We start from the raw sequence: 19630 nt of genomic DNA on the forward strand, positions 1-19630 counted from the left end.
ACTGCAGTGGCTACCTCGAGAAAAGGGATCGAACCTTCAAAGGCGGATGCGGAAGCTTGGAGGAAGGTAGAACCGCGGAAAAGAAATTATCGGAGGAAGATTAGACCGGAGATGATTTTCATTTCCAAACAGGGCGAAAGGTCATACGCCGACATTCTCAGGAAAGTGAAGGCAGACCCCGAACTCACCAATTTGGGAGACAACCTCAGCCGCATTAGACGGTCGCAGAAGGGAGATCTTATGTTGGAACTTAAGAAATCCAAGGATATAACCGCGGACAAATTCTTAAGCCAATTCTTCTTCTTTAGGGCAGGAAGCCGACATAAGAGCTAGCAGGCCGGAGATCACTATAATCTGCAAAGATATAGATGAAATCACGACGACGGAGGAGGTTCGCGAAGCGTTGGGAGAAACAGTTCGATCTTTCCGGACTACAAGAGTCAGTGGTGAAAACGCTAAGGAAGGCCTATGGGGGAACACAAACCGTCATCATCAGCCTACCAGTGGAGAACGCACTCAAACTGTTAGCAGCAGGGAGAGTGAGAATAGGCTGGGTTATGTGTCTCCTTAGGGAACAGGTGGCGTTAAAACGGTGCTTTAGATGCCTTGGCTTTGGTCACATTGCGAAGGCATGCAATAACCCAAATGGAGGAGGGCTTCATCAGAGCGAAGGTGAAGGGCATCCACATCTACAGCTGCTATGCTCCACCCAGCGCTACACTCGTCGAGTATGAGCGGATGCTTGCTGCTCTTGTTTTGGATGCAAGAGGACGTTGGCCGATCATAATAGAAGGCGATTTCAATGCATGGGCTCTTGAATGGGGCAGCCGGATAACTAATGTCAGGGGACGTGTTCTCCTCGAAGCATTCGCGGAGCTGGACGTGGTACTGGCGAATGTTGGGTCTTCGTACACTTTCCGGGGAAGGGGCCTGGGGTCTATAGTGGGCCTGACATACGTGAGCGCCACTTTAGCCAGTAGAATCGCTTGGCATGTCAGTGAGGACTATACTCACAGCGACCACCAGGCAATCTGCATAGAGATCAAGGACGGATCGAGCTCGAAAAGGAGTTTTCGCAGAATGCCGGGTGATATGCTTGGCTGGGCAGTGAAAGCTTTCGAGGGGGACACGTTTTCCGCGGTGATCAAATCCGACATATCCCTGAATGGTACGGCTGGAGAGAAAGCCACCCAGATCACTCGATGGGTGACGGAAGCATGCAATGCTACTATGCCCAGAAGGCGATTGCTCCCCAGTAGGCAACCCAACTACTGGTGGAACAACGAAATCGCAAGTTTGCGAGCCGCATAGTTTTCAGGGCAAGGAGGCTTTGCCAGAGGCTCAGGGGAAAACCCGGTAGCGACGGTCGAGAGGAGGCACACAAGCAATTGCGTGGCCTGCCTAAAGGAAGCCATTCGGAGGAGCAAAAGGAACTGCTTGCAAACAGCTGTGCGACCATGCCGACATAAACCCTTGGGGCGAGGCTTACAGAGTGGTGATGAAAAGGCTGCGGAAATCACCCCAGGTGACCTGTCTGCGCCTCCTGAAACAGATCGTTACCACTCTGTTCCCTCACCACGAAAATAGGGGAAAGCAAGTTTTTGTCCAGCTAAATGACGGCATAATACCGCCTGTAACTGTGGAGGAGCTGCGGGAAATATGTGGTAGGTTCGGTGACAACAAGGCCCCAGGTTTGGATGGCATCCCCAATCGAGCTTTGAAACTGGCAGTGAATACTAGGCCCGACCTTTTCGCGAACACCTTCGAGGCGTACCTAAAAGAAGGAATATTCCCTGCCCAGTTGAAAAAGCAAAAGTTGGTGTTGCTTCCGAAGCCTGGCAAGCCACCTGGAGAACCAAGCGTCGTATCGTCCTATCTGTCATGTTGGATACAATGGGGAAGATGATGGAGAGAGTCATCTACAACAGACTCCTGCCCATCGTCGAAGCCAGCAATGGTTTGTCGGAACGCCAGTTTGGTTTCCGATGCGCCCACTCTACGGTGGACGCAATTAGCATGGTGGTAAACCTGGCAAAAGGTGCACTGATTTCTGGCGGCTGCTGTGCCGTGGTGGCGTTGGATGCCAAAAACGCATTCAACTCGGCCAACTGGAATAGAATTAAACGGGCGTTGGCTAACATAGGTGTCCCCGGATACTTAGCGAATTTGGTGGAAAACTACCTCTCAGAGAGGACTCTCTGGTACGGGACGGATGAGGGCCCCAAAGAATACATTGTCACAGCCGGGGTACCACAGGGATCGGTACTTGGTCCCCTGTTGTGGAATATCATGTATAATGGGGTGTTTGCTCTTCCCGCACAGAGGGGACTACGATTGTCGGCTTTGCTGATGACCTAGCTGTGGTTGTTGCAGCAAAACACCCAGAAGATGTGGACGTTTACGCAACGGAAACAGTGAGAGCGGTAAAGTCCTGGCTAGAAAAGGCCGGGCTGATCTTGGCGGACGCGAAAACGGAAGCGGTCTTAATAACGAAACGCAGGAAAAATAATACTGTAAAAGTGGAGGTCGGTGGACATACGGTCGTATCAAAGCCGGCTATCAAATACCTGGGGGTAATAATTGACACCAAATTGAGTTTTTGAGTGTGCGGATAGCTCAGTGGTTAGAGCACTAGGCTGTCATACGGAAGGTCGCGGTTCAAATCTCACTGGTGGCAGTGGAATTTGCATCATGATTTGACGTCGGATACCAGTCGACTCAGCTGTGAATGAGTACCTGAGTCAAATCAGGGTAATAATCTCGGGCGAGCGCAATGCTGACCACATTGTCTCCTAGTGTATCGTTACGGTCTTGAATGAAGTGCTCTAACACACTTCAAGGCCCTGATCCAATATGGATTGTTGCGCCAACGATTATTATAAATTGAGTTTTAGGGAGCACCTAGAGTATGCATGCCAAAAAGCAGCCAGTGCCACCACGGCACTTGCAAAAATGCTCCCAAATATTGGTGGACCGAAACATTGCCGGAGGTTGGTGCTAGCCGGAGTGGTGCGCTCCATCCTGCTCTACTCGTCGCCTGTGTGGGCAGAGGCGTTTGCAAGCTCTCAGAGACGGAAGCAGGTGAACTCGGTTTACCGGCGGATGGCTTTGAGGGTTTGCAGTGCTTTTAGAACCACATCAGATGAGGCAGTATTGGTGGTGGCAGGCATGATCCCAGGTAACATTCTGGTCAAAGAAATGAGTGTCCTGTACAATGCAAGACATATGGAGGGGTATGCACAGCGTAGAGATGCGGCAAGGTCAGAAGTCGCTTGGACCTCTGGCAACGCAGATGAGACGAGTCTACGAAAGGTCGGTGGACGCACAGGCTCATTCCCAACATTAGGGTGTGGCTGGAGCGAAAACATGCGGAGACCAACTACCACATTACCCAGTTCCTCACAGGATCACAGGTGGTTGCTACAGGCAGTATCTGCACCGCGTTTGGGTTGGATGATTCTCCGAACTGTCCCAAATGCGATGGGATACCGGAGGATCCAGAGCATATGATGTTTCACTGCCCACGATTTGCGATGGAGAGAAGAAGCTTAAACCAGGTGCTGGGCAGGAGCGGGACCGCGGAGAGCTTGGTAACTGAGATGCTGGAGTCCGAGGAGAAGTGGCTTTCGGTTGGCTCCGCAATCATCCAAATGCAGGAGGAGTTGCAGAAGGAACGAAGAAGGAGGAAAGCTGCAAATAGGAGAAGGATGAGTGCCTAAGAGCAAACCTACCCCGCGAAGTAATACCTCAATGGTGGTCCCGCGGGGCTGGGGCTGGGGCTGGGGCTGTAGAGACCGGGGGTGGGTTTTAGTGGGTGTGAATAACACACGCGCCGCTGTAGTTCCGGCGTCCGGGCGGCGGAGCTGGGGCGGACGTGTCTTTCTAAGATTTTCCACCTCTGTGTACGCAAAAAAAAAATAGTATATACATGTTAATGAAGTTTGGGGGTAGTGCCTAATTCAGATAGATATATTTGAACATTAAACCAACCGTATCTATGTACTATATGTGTACATATGTAAGCTTCTGTGCACGAAGTAAATCGGAAATATGGATACGATCACTTTATATACGTGCATATATACTATATGTACAGCAGTTTGATTGTTTAGGGTGAGGATAGTATCTATCGCTGTAATATATACGTATGTCTTGTAGTTTGGAAGAGAACGAATGAATGAATGATGAAGGAATATGTTGGATTTGTAGTTATATAGGGATAGGAACAATGTGCGTTGAAATTTCTTACATAAGATGAACACAAAACCTTTATACCCGAAGCGCGAGCTTCCGGTATTCCAACTTATTCATTAAGTGATTTTGGGTATGTAATTCGTAAGATGAGTAAGAGATGCAAACAAGACAATTTTTGTGAACCAGTTTTTTATCTGCAAGTCACTTTTCTTAATTATTTAAATGTTTTCTTTATTTGAGTTTGCAAAAGGTGAAACTCTTCGGAATATTCTCTCTAACGTTTTGAGTAGACAAGAACAGATAATAAATTATTTTATCACAATAAATGTTTTCACGGAAAATAATAAAGCGGCCATAAAAAATTAGATAATAATGAATTTTCTCCTTCAAGTTTAATTGACTGCTTAAAATATAGCACTTTCTTGGGAACAAGCAGTTGAAGCATATTCGCCAAAATCTCAAGCATTACGTCTGCTTCCTTCTTCCAGGATTTTTAGTAATTGCACAAGACATAAAAACGTTCAATAAGTCGTAAAAAGCGCCATTTGGTATTTTTCCGGAAGACGCTTTTCATTTTCTTTTTACATTCATTCCGACGCTGCCGCTGTTGTTTAAAAGTTTAAGAACATTGCAAAGACCTGAAGGCAAAATTAGGTTCTTTATACAACACCGTGGCCAGCTTTACGGAACATAAATCCATCCTCTCACGAGGAAGCAAGAAATTTTCCCGAGCATAAAAATTTATGCCACTCGGACGGATTCTTCTCACGTCTGAAAAGGCACAGACAGGGACTACGGCGGTTTTGCATGGACAGGACACTTGTTCGGGTCTGTGGTTGCCGATGGTGGAAGTGGGAAGTATCTTTATGAGATCTTTAATGGCAACTAAATGCTGTCGCCGGATTATCAGATTGTAACCTCAAGGCTTGTCTTCCTACCGTGACGTCAGTCTGGTTAGAAATGTGCCAAGTCTCCTCACATTTTCGGTTTTCTTCGAATATCTGGTAATGAAAGCGAAATCATTAAGAAATTAAATTCAATAACATAATTCCCTGTGTGTTTTCGTGGTGAACCAACTAAGTACTGTGAATTGTTTTTGGACATAAACCAACACTGCGATGGTTTCTGAGTATCCTTCCCTTCCCGTTGCGCCGTGGAAATGAGTAGGAAGAGCAATAATTATGAAATGCCTTTTAGTGGAAATTAGACGGATGTGGATTAGTTAAGCTTTCTTGACATGTGCGAGTTACATCCTTTTTATGCCTTTAGCATAAAAAAATATTTTTTTTGTATTACTTTTAAACTTTATTACACTTCACGATTATTTTAAGAATCATAATTCACAAAGTTATTAATATATTGGGTATTATTTTATGTTCTTCGAACATTTCTACGCCCGGCAAGCAACTGACTTTGAATTCGAAAAATAACAAATATAGCAATTGCACAATTCTTAGGATAATTGCATATTTGTTAGAACAATAAAATGCTGTGAGGGTCAGATATCGTCTCGACGTTTGATGCATTCATGGGAACAATGCATGTTTCCATGTCTGCAGGAAATCTCGAGTTTCGTTGCAAGTCTGGGAATGAAATTTTATTTTCATTCGTCAGCAAATTTGCAAACGTAACTTTTCCTTCGTTAGAATTAGGATTATCCTGGATCCGATTTAAAAATTTCCAATTTAAATCTTTTTTGTTTACAATAAATGAAGGTAGGTATTATGATCATTATCAGAATAACGATCAAGGTCAAACTAATTCCCGAGTAGGTCAGTGTTTTATGAAACTTTAGTTCTTTAATTTCGTTTGTGTTACCTTCGTCTTCTAAAGTCAATTCATTAAATGAAAGAGTAGTATTTTCTGCTTTGTTAATACAAATTTGTAATTACATATTTGTTTCGAATTTCTTTAATATTATTGTAGTAACTTTTATCATCCAAACTGATAATACAATTGTAAAATTTTATGAAATAGTTTCCGGATAGGTGAAATTTTTCTTCATCCCAACTGGATGTTAACGTTAAATTTTTTGCTAATTGAATCAAATACTACTATCATCGATATGATAAATATCTGGATTACAATCTCCAATATTTTGACAACTTTGATTTATAATGCAATGTTTTAATTTATTTGGGCTATATAATGTTTTATCTGTGTCATGTTCATAATATTTATTATGATATTTTAATGTATCGGTAATTTGACAATTTATTTCGTTACATGAATTTTCGTTTGTCAATGGTATAATTAGTTTTAGATTGACAGGAGTCATTTTATATGGAATCTTCAATAAGAATATGAATTTATCTGTTGTTGTTTTTGAAAAACCTAGTTTCAAACTTTTAACTTTATTTGAATCGATTTGATAAGTAATGATATCTTCGTGGGTTCAGAGAGATAGATGAATGATGTTAAGATTGGAGAGGATTATGTTGTCCTTGCAATTCACTTATTAGTGTTTAATATGCATTGCCATGATACTTTGTCTGGTTTGAGAATTCTCTGTTGTCACAAAGTTTTGTATGAGTTTTCTGTCGCTTCGAATAGTATTCAGTAGTTTGTTTATGGATGCATTAAAATTTTCTTTTATTTGTACCTGTATGTTCATATTGATTATTATTTCGTGATTATGTCAATAGTTTCTAGATGGTTATTTATGATTTGTCTGTCTTCGTCGCCTATGGTTCCTGCTATCCATTTGTTTATGGTTCCGAAAATGTTTATCAAACCTCGTTTCTGTACGCTATGGTTAACTTGTCCTGTAGTTTATGTATATTCTTGATTAATGGTTGGTATAAATTTTCAGGGAATGCAACTGATCTGTCAGCTAATTCCTGCACTATTTTATTGATTTGGTTAAGGTCAATGATATGTAATGGGTAATTATATGTTTTTGGTATTAGAATCTGTTGCTTCTGAATTATTGTATATTCAGAATTTGATTCAACTTTCTCTACTTGCAATTGTGTTGTTACTGAATGTGTCATTACTAATATCAAAAAGGGGATCAATATTATCTGCAAATTTAAGAGGTCGTTTTATATTAGTTGGATGAATATTAGTAAGGTCGTATTTTCTAAATTTAGGTTCGTCTTTATGTCTAAGAGATTTGTAGCTTTTTTTCTAAAACCGTATTGTCTAGTTTCTTCATATTTTTCCTTGTTTTTGTTATGCTTTTCTAGCTCTTTCACTCTGAGATTTGAGAAGATTGTTATGAATTTCATTAGCTGCAACTATTCCTTGTTCGGCTTTGAATAGAGTCGTTTTAATTGCACTGTGATATTGGGTGTTGTAATACTTTATAGCATCTAACATTTAAATTGGCGAAGGGCGTAATTGTTCTAGATCTAATAAACGTAATTTTTCTGTAATGGTACTATTTAACTTTTAAATATTTCCTTTGCCTCTGTGATTATGAGGTTTCACTATATGCTTTTCCACGTTTTGCTCATTTAAGTACTCTTTAACACTCTTTTTTTTGAAGGTATTTCGGTTTTCTTAAATTTCGGTTTGATTGGGTTTCGATTTTATTTTGCACGATTGCATAAGTCGCAGTTATAAGTGATTTTGTTAATAATTATCTTCAGTTGCTTGTGATTTACTTTATTTTTAAGGTCTCCATAGAGTGCGATGATACCTGGGTGTTTTGTTTTTCGTGTTGTATAGAAATGACTCTAATCAGTTTTTCTTCGGTTTGGATATGTTGGGCAAAATAAGTACACTTTAAAAATTTTGTTGTAGGAAATTGTCTGATTAATGTTAATCATGTTAAAATCATGATCTGTTATTTGGATGTGAATAGTTACTTTGCCACCTGATATGTAATTCTTTAATGTAGTAACTGGAGTTGAGGTTGGACATACACATATCCTTCGATTTCCCGATTTTTTTTCGATTCCGGGATTTTATTAATGTTAGTCATGTGCTCTTGAAATGATATACTAAAGGTTAGTATATCTACAAGAAAAAAATATAAGCTTTTCCAAGTTTATCTAAAATCTTTTCAATGTTTGGAATTGGAAACTTATCATAAACTGTTATCGAGTTAAGTTTCCGATAATCGATTACTATACGCCATTTTTAAGGTTTTGTGTGGAAGCAAAACAGGGAGTAGCGCCATTTTGTGTTAATGGAGGGTGTAACGTTTTTTGTTTACTAAAATGTAGCCATGTGTGGTATCAAATGAAAGGGCTCAAATAGTACTTTTCGGAAACTACTTGATATCGGGTGAAATATAGGGGAGTGAGTGCTCAAAATATAAGCCGCAGAAAGTGTAACAGGGACTCGTTCTCAGAATCTATGGCTGTAAGGGATAATATAGTCAGTTTAGTCAAGTTTGAAGAAAATACAATCATTATTAACAAAGTTATAGGGGGTGAAACTTTACCATTTTTTGTGAAGTTCGTGTATTCTACAACGTGTAACGTGTTTTAACATATCTTTGATTTGTCCGGATAGCTGAGTGGTTAGAGCACAAGGCTGTTTTACGGAAGGTCACGGTTCGAATCTAACTGGTGGCAGCGGGATTTGTATTATGATTTGACATCGGATACCAGTCGTCTCAGCTGTGAATGAGTACCTGAGTCAAATCAAGGTAATAATCCCGGGCGAGCGCAATGTTGACCACATTGCCTCCTACAGTATACTGTAGTGTACCGTTACGGTCTTGAATGAAGTGCTCTAACACACTTCAAGGCCCTGATCCAATATGGATTGTTGCGCCAAAGATTATTATTATTATTATTTGATTTGTCCTATTGATTTCTTTCTTGTGTATTCGGGGATAATGGTATGTTTTACTAGTATACTGTTATGGGTTATCGTCTTTGAGTCGAATTTCGTGAGTTATTCCATATGTGAAGGACAAATTGTCGCCTTCGTTAAAGAAAAGATCTTTGTTTTACACTAATAAGTTGTTTAGTAAAACTTTTTCTTTGGACTTGAGATCAGATTTATTTATTTTGTTATGAATTTCATCTGTTGCATTGTTTATGGGTTCTAAGTGATTTGCTTGAGCAATTTCGCTAGGATAATCTACGTTCTCAAAAGGAATTTGAAATTGAATTGAATTGAAAATTCTAAGAATTGATTATCGACGTCAACTCTCGATTGGAAAGAAATTAGGAAGTTCATACCGATAATGGCGTCGTATTTGCTGCTCTTTAGGGGGAAAATCTTCCATTGTAAGGTTCCTTCCTCGATGAATTGTTTTGGAATTGATGTGATTATCTTATGAGTCACATAGTTTATACCTCTTAATGAGTTATATTTGAGGGGTTTGTCTAATTGTAGATGTTTATATTTAAGTACGTCGGGTTTTATAAGACTGGTATCTGAACCTGTATCAAGCAAACAATTTATAGAAGTACTTTTAAATGTTAATTTCATAATAGGTAATTTGTTTTCCGAGGCTAGTTTGTAAAATTTACGTCTTGGTTAATGTCAATTTCTTTATTGATATGGCCAATTTCCATGGGTTCTGGTTGGCTTTTATCAGTTCTGTGGCTGTATAGTCCTGAGCTTTGCCTTGAGGTATTCTGAGAATTGCAACGCTAATTGGAATGTTGCGGCTTATGGGAATCTGATTGCTTTTCACGATTGTGAGAGTTGTATTGATTTTTAAAAAAATTTATTTGAGTTTTGATTATTCTACCATTTGTCTAATTTTCTTCTTTCTGGATGGTGTATTTCGTTGTAAATCTCAGCTTCAAATTGCTGGTCACGCTTCTCCCAGTTTCTGCGATCTTCAGGGATTTCTAGGATGGCGTTTCTCGCTTTTCTAATAATTTTCGTGTTAACTATTTTTTTCAAGCAATATTCCCTCAGGACTGTCTTGTTTATTTCGGTGAAATTTCTAATTATTTGGTCCGATGCCAGCGTAATCTGGTGTTCCCTTTACATATAACCTATCCAACCGAAAAATCTGAGAAAAATCACAGTGGTACATTTTTACGAAATCTACCATATATAAACACTATAAAATAAAATTGTAGTTTGGAGTAAGCTACTGGTCTATCAATGTTAGACTTAACTACAAATAGAAGACAATATCTAACCTCTCAAAATACATCCCGCTCCGATATCTGCACAAATAAAGTTAATAATAGTATATTTCCATATTTTGGAAATTTACCCGGCAACCCCCCTTAAATTCATCGCAGAAGTACAAAATGGCTGGATGGATGGATGTGAGGAAGAACATAATGCACAATTTGGTCGAGTTTCAAGAAAATGCAATTATTATTAGCAAAGTTATAGGGGGTGAAACTGTTATTTTTGTGAATTTCGTGCATTCTAAAACCTGTATGAGGCCATCATCAGATATCAATTCATCAATACCACAATGAACTGAGTTCTTATGAATGGGGTCGCAACGAATTATTTTGTTTTAGCTTGTTAGTCATTTGTATATGAATATCAATTACTCCAACGAGACATGTGTGTATGTGGGTTTATAGTATATGCGCGCTAATGAAGTTTTCCGGTAGTGTCTAAGTCGAAGTAAATTGGAAATATGGGTACGAGTTTATATACGTATATGTAATAGGCAGAGGAAATAGGCAATGTGTTTGTTTAGGATGAGTATAATATCTATGCCTGTAATATGTAAGTATGTTTTGTATTATAGTTTGGAAAAATATGAAGGAATAGGTTGAATATATACGGATAGAAAAATGTGAGTTGAAATTTTTTACATAAGATGAACACAGAACCTTTATCCCCGAACCGCGAGCTTCCGTTATTCCCAATTGTTTTTAATTCACGGGGATGCGGCTGGAACAAAAATGATTGCAGGCCTACAAATGCAGTTATCTAGCAAACTTTTGATATTACAACAACCGTTGCTCCAACACCGCGTAAAAAAACACTCTCCACAAAGTTAATTTCGACCTTCTTCAATCATTCATTTTCATCTTCATACTCCTGTTTCCCTTTTCTGCAGCAATGTTGAATATCCCTTGATACGTGCACTTTAACGCCTAACGTTGGGGGTCGCTATGCTGCGTACCAGGGATCCAGGTCCAACGGAAAGCTCCATTTATACCTAGTTAATACCGGCTTCTTGAACACTGGACATCTGCTACTACCTACAATATGAGCGATGTTATTTTTCTTTACTAGAGCAAACATTCAACATGTTCACTGAAAATATGGTTTTCATTCCCTGTATATTTAGATTTGCCTGTCTGACTGTTCTATTGTGTAATACACGCGATTTGCAAGAGAATGATGAAAATGACGAAGCGTAGCCATTATCACGACGACGTAATAATCGGTATCCGGTCTAGGTCTGACTCCAAACATGCGGGTTTTACACCGAAGCCTGCCACCCCGCTTTATCTCATTTAAGGCAGGGTCAACCCGAATCTCCTTTTTCTAACCGTAGATATTCCCCCAAGAACGTTTCTGCCCTGCATTACCCTCATCCACACGGATAGTGTAGCCCGCCTAACGTAACCAACTGAGCTGGGTAAATTATTTCGTTATATCAAAATCGTTCACCCTTAAGATAGAAGGTTTTCATTCTTTGTAGAATACTCCTTCTCGAACGCGGTCCAGGTTTTCTCGCGAAAAGTACATATGGACTGGTAAGATATTTGTCATTTCCAGCAGGAGCTTTGATCCTATAATGTTTCGCCGCTAAAAACCCAAGTCCCCGAAGAATATACATTTGAGGGGAATAGTTTTTTCTGTTAACTGACAACAACCGTGCGGAGACTTCGCCGTCGATTCTATTATGGGTTGTGATCTTTGACCTTAAATACAAGAAAAGGTGATAGACCTCAAAATTGTATTTTCCCGTCTTTATTGTTTTCAGTTGCTACTGTTTGTGTTTTAGGTGCTCACGTTGCTACTATGTATTTAGACCTGCCTTCATTAATTTGAAGTCCAAGATTACTTTGTTTAGGGCAAGCTCAAAAAGAATTTATGGTCGAGCAAACCTTTGTATTACACGGTTTCTCATCGTGAAAGATCTTGAGAGTTATCCTGCTGTTTTTATAATGTCCATTTAGTCAGCCTTACTAATTTTGATGGGTGCCAAAGTCTTCCATGGCCTTGTAAAGATTTGTTCTAGCTATCCTACCATAGGCAACCTTGATTGATTATGCCACCGATGAATAAGTTTCAACAGTTTTTTTACCACTTGTCGTGGTGGGAAAAATTTAATTTACTTATGATTTACAAATGGTAAAGCCTTTTTGGTATGGACCGATAATGTACTGGGCGCATGGAATTACCCGGTTTAGCTAGACAGTCGAGAATCTCTTGCTCGAGTATGACCGAAAAATCGTTGACCTGACATTGATAGGGAAAGTGGCCAAGACGAGCCGATCTCACTTTTGATAGGGACAAATGGTGATGATGAAGGAGATGGATAAAGCAAAACATTGTCAAAATCGGCTCAACATTGGTTTGCCTATTTGTCTGTTACACCCAATTTACGCGAAAATGGCTGAATTTTTGGTCATGAAATTTTACGAAAATGTGCGGTTTTTGAATGTTTTTACATGCAATTGACTGTTAAATTTAAGTAGAGACTCCCGCAAATGCCAGACTAGGTTATAAGTTTTAATTTATGGGAATATAGTGCTAGAGCTAGAGGATAAGGGCGAATGGATTCGAAATGTAGGGACCACCATAGGTAACAGGTCTCGTTTCCGAATGATATTCAACAAAGAAGTTAGAAAAAAAGACAATGATTCATTCGTATGAATTCTAGGTCCCAAAATATATACGATTTTGATATCTGCTCTAGTAAAGCTAATAATGGCATAATATTATATTTTAGAAATTTATCCGATTATTATTATTATCATTTATTTATTACTATACCATAAAACGCCATGCTTAGCGTCTATAACATCATCATACAATTGTTACATCAGTACGAAAATAAATTAAGTCCATATAAAGGGGGTGGTGTGGCGCGGCAGGATTCGCAGCATTCGAAATTTATTTCGAATGTTGCGAGTGCGAGCAATATAGATGGCGCGGATCTATCCACTTTGCGTAGCACGTCAAGGGAGTGGAAGATCGCAGTAATTATGTTTTTCAGACCTGTCACTGATTTTTAATATTAAGTTTGGAATTGAAAAAAGAACACTGAAGTCTTTTTGATTTGGAAAATAGAATTGGAGTTGAGTTCGCTGACTAGAATTGGAGTTGAGTTCGCTGATTAGAATTAGGACTAATAATATGTAAAACCATTAATATTAAATGTTCGCTTAAATATTTTAACAAAAATATAAGTAATGTTAATTACTTAATTGGTGACCCCGGAACTCGCACCAACAGCATCAACAACTAAGATCCCGAATTCCCAGAACCTGCAAAATTGAAAAACTCAAGCACATCATCATCCCCATCAACAAATCGCAGTCTGCGCAAGCACAATCGCTCAGCAGGCAGCCGCAACAACCGATTGGAGATAAGTAAGAGTTCCGAAGCCGCAGCCGCCATCGCTGCCGCAGCCACTTTCGCCGCCGCACTCAACTCCACCATCGCCGCAGAGGTCGAAGCCGCCGCCGTCACCGCCGTAGCCGCTACCGTCGCAGCCGACACCAATATCACCGCTGCAACCATCGCTATCGCAGCAGGAGCCGAAGGCTCCGCCACCATCGCCGCCTCCTCAGCAGGTGCCGCCGTTTTAGTTGTTATAAGTTAATTGTATTTCACTCTAAGTCAATATTAAAAGTGAATAATTGTCCACCATCGCCGACATTGGTGAAGTTCTATTAACGACAAAAATTCGTCCGAGCAACACGGCAGAAATAGAACTTCCAAAGACTGAGAAATCCTTCCAAAACATCAGTAGACCGTACGGCAAGCGATTTTCACGCGTTCGCATCTACAGTTGAGTGTGGAGTGATGTGGTAAACATCACGAAAACGTGTCGCATCTTCACATCCAGAGTCGGAGCAGAGGCAAGAAAAAACGCGAGAAAACCTTCTCTACACAGTGTACTGCGCGACACACGTCGGACCCTCTCCAGAGGTAGATTTTTACGCGACTTCCCGTACGCACGCCCTCCTGCACAACACCTTTCACGCACCGGACTAGTCATCATTGCCACAACGATCAACAACAGCAACAAACGGACGTCCCCAGCACCGCCAACGCCGCAGCTGCAGCCGACAAACTCGACCAGCGCCGCCGTCAAGGAGTTATACTTAAGTGAAATTATTATTCATTTATATATAATATTTATTTATTTATTCAGTTAAAAAAAAATAGTAATAAAAAAATTGAAATCGCTGCAAGAGACGGCGTGCAGGTATTTAGCATCGCGAGTCCTCCATTCTCATTGGTGGTGTTTTTGGTCTGCGCTGCATAGCGTCCGCTTCGTTTTTTCTCGTTTCGTGCGTGCATTTGTGGGTGCGGCCTGCCGTGTCGGTGTAAAGTTCACCGTGATTCAGTATAAACTCACCGCGTCTACATCTCGTACTTAAGAAAAATGTCGTTTGACAATAAAGACGCGCCAGGCCCATCGGACCCACAAGTGACCGCCCTCGCCGTACGCGTTCCTCCGTTTTGGCGGCGGAACCCCGAGCTGTGGTTCGTGCATTTGGAAGCACAATTCCAAATGTCCGGCATCACATCGGACGCGACCCGTTTCAACTACGCGGTGGTCGGCCTGGACGAAGAGTCCATACTTCTGGTGTCCGACGTGGTGAAGTCGACATCGTACGTGCAGCTCAAGAGCGAGTTGATCAGGCGCCTGTCGGCAAGCGAGTCGGCAAAATTAGACCACTTGCTGGCAGGTTTAACGTTGGGTGATCGAACTCCCAGCCAATTGCTTCGTGAAATGAGGCAATTGGGTGGGAGCAAGATCGGCGACGACCTGATCAAGTCGCTCTGGCTGCGTCGGCTCCCGGAGGGCACCCAGGCGATCCTCGCTTGCGTCTCCGGTTCCTTGGAGGAACTGGCAGCGACGGCCGACCAGGTTCAGGAGGTGTACGTACGCCCAACCTTGGCGGCCGTTCAACCACCGTCGGATGAGGTGGGTGAATAGAGGCGCGAGATTGCTGCGTTAACAGCCAGCATGGCCGAGATGCGGGCGACGTTGGACGCTCAGCGTTCGGGCGCCAGATCGCGAGCACGCTCACGGTCTGCCACCCGAAAAGGGCGATCAGGTAGCAGGTCGTTAAGACAGTCCACGGACCCAGGGATTTGCTGGTACCACCGCAGATTCGGGGATAAAGCGACAAGATGTACGCTACCGTGTAGATTCTCTCCTACCACAAAAAACTAGGTCCGCGGGGGGTCTTGGCGACGGCCACCCAGAACGCAGCACCACGTCGCCTAACTATTTTCGACCCCCTCAGCAGGCGCAACTACCTCGTCGACACGGGTGCGGAGGTTTCGGTTCTTCCCGTACCCCAGCATCATCAACTTTTCCCTCAACCGCTCAAACTTGCGGCAGCAAATTCCTCCCGCATAAACACGTACGGGTATAGGCAAGTGGACGTGAGTCTTGGCTTGCGTAGGACGTTTTCGTGGCGTTTCATCCTGGCGGATGTCAGCTTCCCCATACTAGGCGCAGACTTCCTGTGTCACTATGGATTGCTGGTGGACTTGCAAAACAAGTCTCTTATAGATTCCACGACCAACCTTAATTCGTCGGGACATATGGTATCTCACCCAGGCAATAATCTTTCCGTTCTTTTAGAAGACATTACCGACTCTCGTGTTCGGGCACTTCTCCAAAAGTTCAGCCAGATTACTACCAACTGTGGTCTCTCCAAACCAGTGAAGCACAATGTGCAGCACCACATTATCACTACTGGTTCCCCGATCTTCTCGAAGGTGCGTCCTCTACCATCTCAGAAACTGGCAATTGCACGGAAAGAGTTTGAACAACTCGTTCAACAGGGTATCTGCAGGCCCTCAAACAGCTGTTGGTCTTCCCCACTGCATATGGTCCCTAAGCCAAACGGCGAATGGCGCCCATGTGGGGATTACAGAAGGCTAAATGCACAGACTGTTCCTGACCGATATCCAATTCCACTCATCCACGACTTTGCGCATCACCTCGCGAATTGCCGCATCTTTTCGACCTTGGACTTAACCAAGGCTTATCACCAAATTCCAGTAGCTCCTGAAGACATTCCAAAGACGGCAATATGCACACCCTTTGGACTCTTCGAGTTCACCCGAATGACTTTCGGATTGTGCAATGCGGCGCAAACCTTTCAAAGGTTCATTCACTCAGTCCTGCGAAACCTCGAATTCTGTTTCGTATATTTGGATGATGTTTTGGTCGCTTCTTCCACTGAGTCTGAGCACTTAGCCCATCTCGAGTGCATTTTTCAACGTCTCCTTGAGGCCGGTTTAGTCCTAAACGTTGAGAAATGCAAATTCCTTCAACAACAGGTGAGATTCCTCGGCCATTTCATTTCCCCTGAAGGAATACAGCCCGACCCAGACAAGGTGCAAGCGATAACAAGCTTCCCGCGTCCAAAGACAGTGAGGGAGTTGAGGAGGTTCTTGGGCATGCTAAACTTCTACCGTCGTTTCCTGCCCAAGGCCGCCCATCTCCAGTCCATTTTGAACGCGTACTTGTCTGGCCTCAAAACTAAGGACACACGAGAGATCGTGTGGTCTGAAGAGGCTATCTGCGCGTTTGACAAATCTCGTCAACAACTGGCTGACGCTACGCTCTTGGCATTCCCTCTGCAAGATGCACCCCTAGGAGTTTTTGTTGATGCCTCTGACATCGCAGTAGGTGCTGCCCTTCACCAAAAGGTGGACCAAGTTTGGCAGCCGTTGACCTTCTTCTCGAAGCAGTTGAATCCCGCTCAACGGAACTACAGCACCTACGATCGCGAACTGCTCGCCGCATACCTGTCCATCAAATACTTCCGTTTCTCCCTAGAGGGCCGGCCGTTCACAGTGTTCACGGACCATAAGCCTCTCACGTTCGCTTTGAAACAGAAGCCCGACAAAGCGTCCCCTCGTCAGCTTCGACACCTGAGCTTCATAAGCCAGTTTACGTCGGACATCCAGCACGTGTCCGGGAAGGACAACATGGTTGCTGACGCTTTGTCTCGTGTCTCCGAAGTCAACATCCCCGCCTCACTCGATTTCTCGGCTATTGCCAAGGCGCAAGTGGATGACGCAGCACTTCAGAGCCTCAGGTCCAACCCCAAATACAAATTTCGGGAGTTGCCCATCTTCGGCTCAAACCTCTCGCTCTGCTGCGAAGACTCGGAAAAGGGACCTCGGCCATACATTCCGGCCACATTTCGCAAGGAAGTGTTCCACGCAGTTCACGACTTGGTGCACCCCGGCATCAGGACAGCAAACCGGTTAGTCACCGGAAAATACTTCTGGCCCTCCATGAACAAGGATATCAATTCCTGGGCCAGAGAGTGCATCGCATGCCAAAAGTGTAAAGTCTCCAGGCATGTAAGGAAAGAAGTGGGCTCATTCCCCCGCACTACCAAGCGTTTCCACACCATACACCTCGACATAATAGGGCCTTTGCGAGACTCGCACGGTTTTAAGTATTGCCTCACAATCATCGACAGGTTCACGCGGTGGCCTGAGGCAATACCTCTGAAAGACATTACGGCGCAATCATGTGCTGAAGCCCTCTGTCGAGAGTGGATACCTCGCTTTGGCGTCCCTGCAGTGGTCATCATTGACCAGGGAATGCAATTTGAGTCCACCCTTTTCTCCGAGTTAGGCAAACTCCTTGGTTTTAAACGCCAGCGGACTACGGCATACCACCCACAATCCAATGGGATGTTGGAACGTTGGCACCGGACGCTGAAAGCCGCCATTATGGCACGCGACGACCCGTCCTGGACGCAAGTCTTGCCTCTCGTCCTACTCGGCCTTCGTACAACCCGCCGAGAGGAATTTGCTGCCAGCCCCGCGGAGCTGGTTTACGGGGAGAACCCAAGACTCCCAAGCGATCCGGTCTTCGACAAGAGATCGGGTCTCACGGAGTCGGGGTTGGTGCGTCTGCTGAGGGACAATCTCCGGCGCATCAAGGCGCCACCACCCACTCGACACTCGTCCATACCTGCTTGTTCGCCCAAGGAACTGGACACATGCACGCATGTGCTGATCAGAACCGATGCCGTCCGGAAGCCGCTGCAGCCTCCATATGAGGGCCCGTACCGCGTTCTCGAGCGGGGAGAACATTTCTTCCAGCTCGAGATCGGTGGTCACAAAAAGGCGGTCTCTTTGTCCAGGCTGAAACCCGCGTGCGCCCCGAAGCAACGTCGTGTCCGCTTTGCGGATTAACGGCGAACGAAGTTCGGGGATCAGTCGCTGAAACCCCTAGGTTTCATCTGGGGGCGGAGTGATGTGGCGCGGCAGGATTCGCAGCATTCGAAATTTATTTCGAATGTTGCGAGTGCGAGCAATATAGATGGCGCGGATCTATCCACTTTGCGTAGCACGTCAAGGGAGTGGAAGATCGCAGTAATTATGTTTTTCAGACCTGTCACTGATTTTTAATATTAAGTTTGGAATTGAAAAAAGAACACTGAAGTCTTTTTGATTTGGAAAATAGAATTGGAGTTGAGTTCGCTGACTAGAATTGGAGTTGAGTTCGCTGATTAGAATTAGGACTAATAATATGTAAAACCATTAATATTAAATGTTCGCTTAAATATTTTAATAAAAATATAAGTAATGTTAATTACTTAAGTGGCATGGAAACATCTTCCTTTTACTTCTCTGATTGTTTTTAGTTATTTATTTGTTAGGGTTTGGAATTCTTCTTCTTCAAAAGTTCTTCAGATATGGCGAGGCTTGGGGAAACCCGATTTAATATCACTTTACTGTCTATCGCATGCACTTTTCTCAGAAAGGTTACACCTGTTGACATGAAATTTGGTGTCAAGGTGTCAAGATGTCAATTATGAACGTCCATGCATGCATTGAGTTACATCATTCTATATTGAAATCAAGGGGGTGCTCATACATACGAAAGAGGGGTGCATTTTTTCCCCTTTCATGGGGAACTTTCAGTACATTGTAAATATTTCCATTCGTACATAGCTAAACGTTTAAACGTATCTCGAAACTTCTATACATAGCTTCTTCTTCAGTATTGCGCCATTCAGGAGCGGGTTGGCTCCTTTACTGTTTTATACAAAACCTTAAACAAGTCGGGGAACTACAAGCTAGACGCTTCAGGTATAAAAGGTTTCGTGTATTTCTTATATAAAAACATTTGTGTCTAGCGCGTAATAAAAATGCATACATTATATCAGAATATTCACTTTCGTGTGCCACTGAAATTTAAAATCTTAGAATTTGCACTGGAGCCCAATATTTGACCTACTATAAATTTATTAGAACCAGTACTATTTCTACCAAACTTGGGTGGGGTATTATTACCTATATTACTGCATGATAGTTCCAGGATGAACTCAAGGAGGGCATTGCAGTCAATCAATGGGTCGGTGAA

Source organism: Hermetia illucens, chromosome 1 (genome assembly GCF_905115235.1).
Source record: "Hermetia illucens chromosome 1, iHerIll2.2.curated.20191125, whole genome shotgun sequence".
NCBI lineage: Eukaryota > Metazoa > Arthropoda > Insecta > Diptera > Stratiomyidae > Hermetia > Hermetia illucens.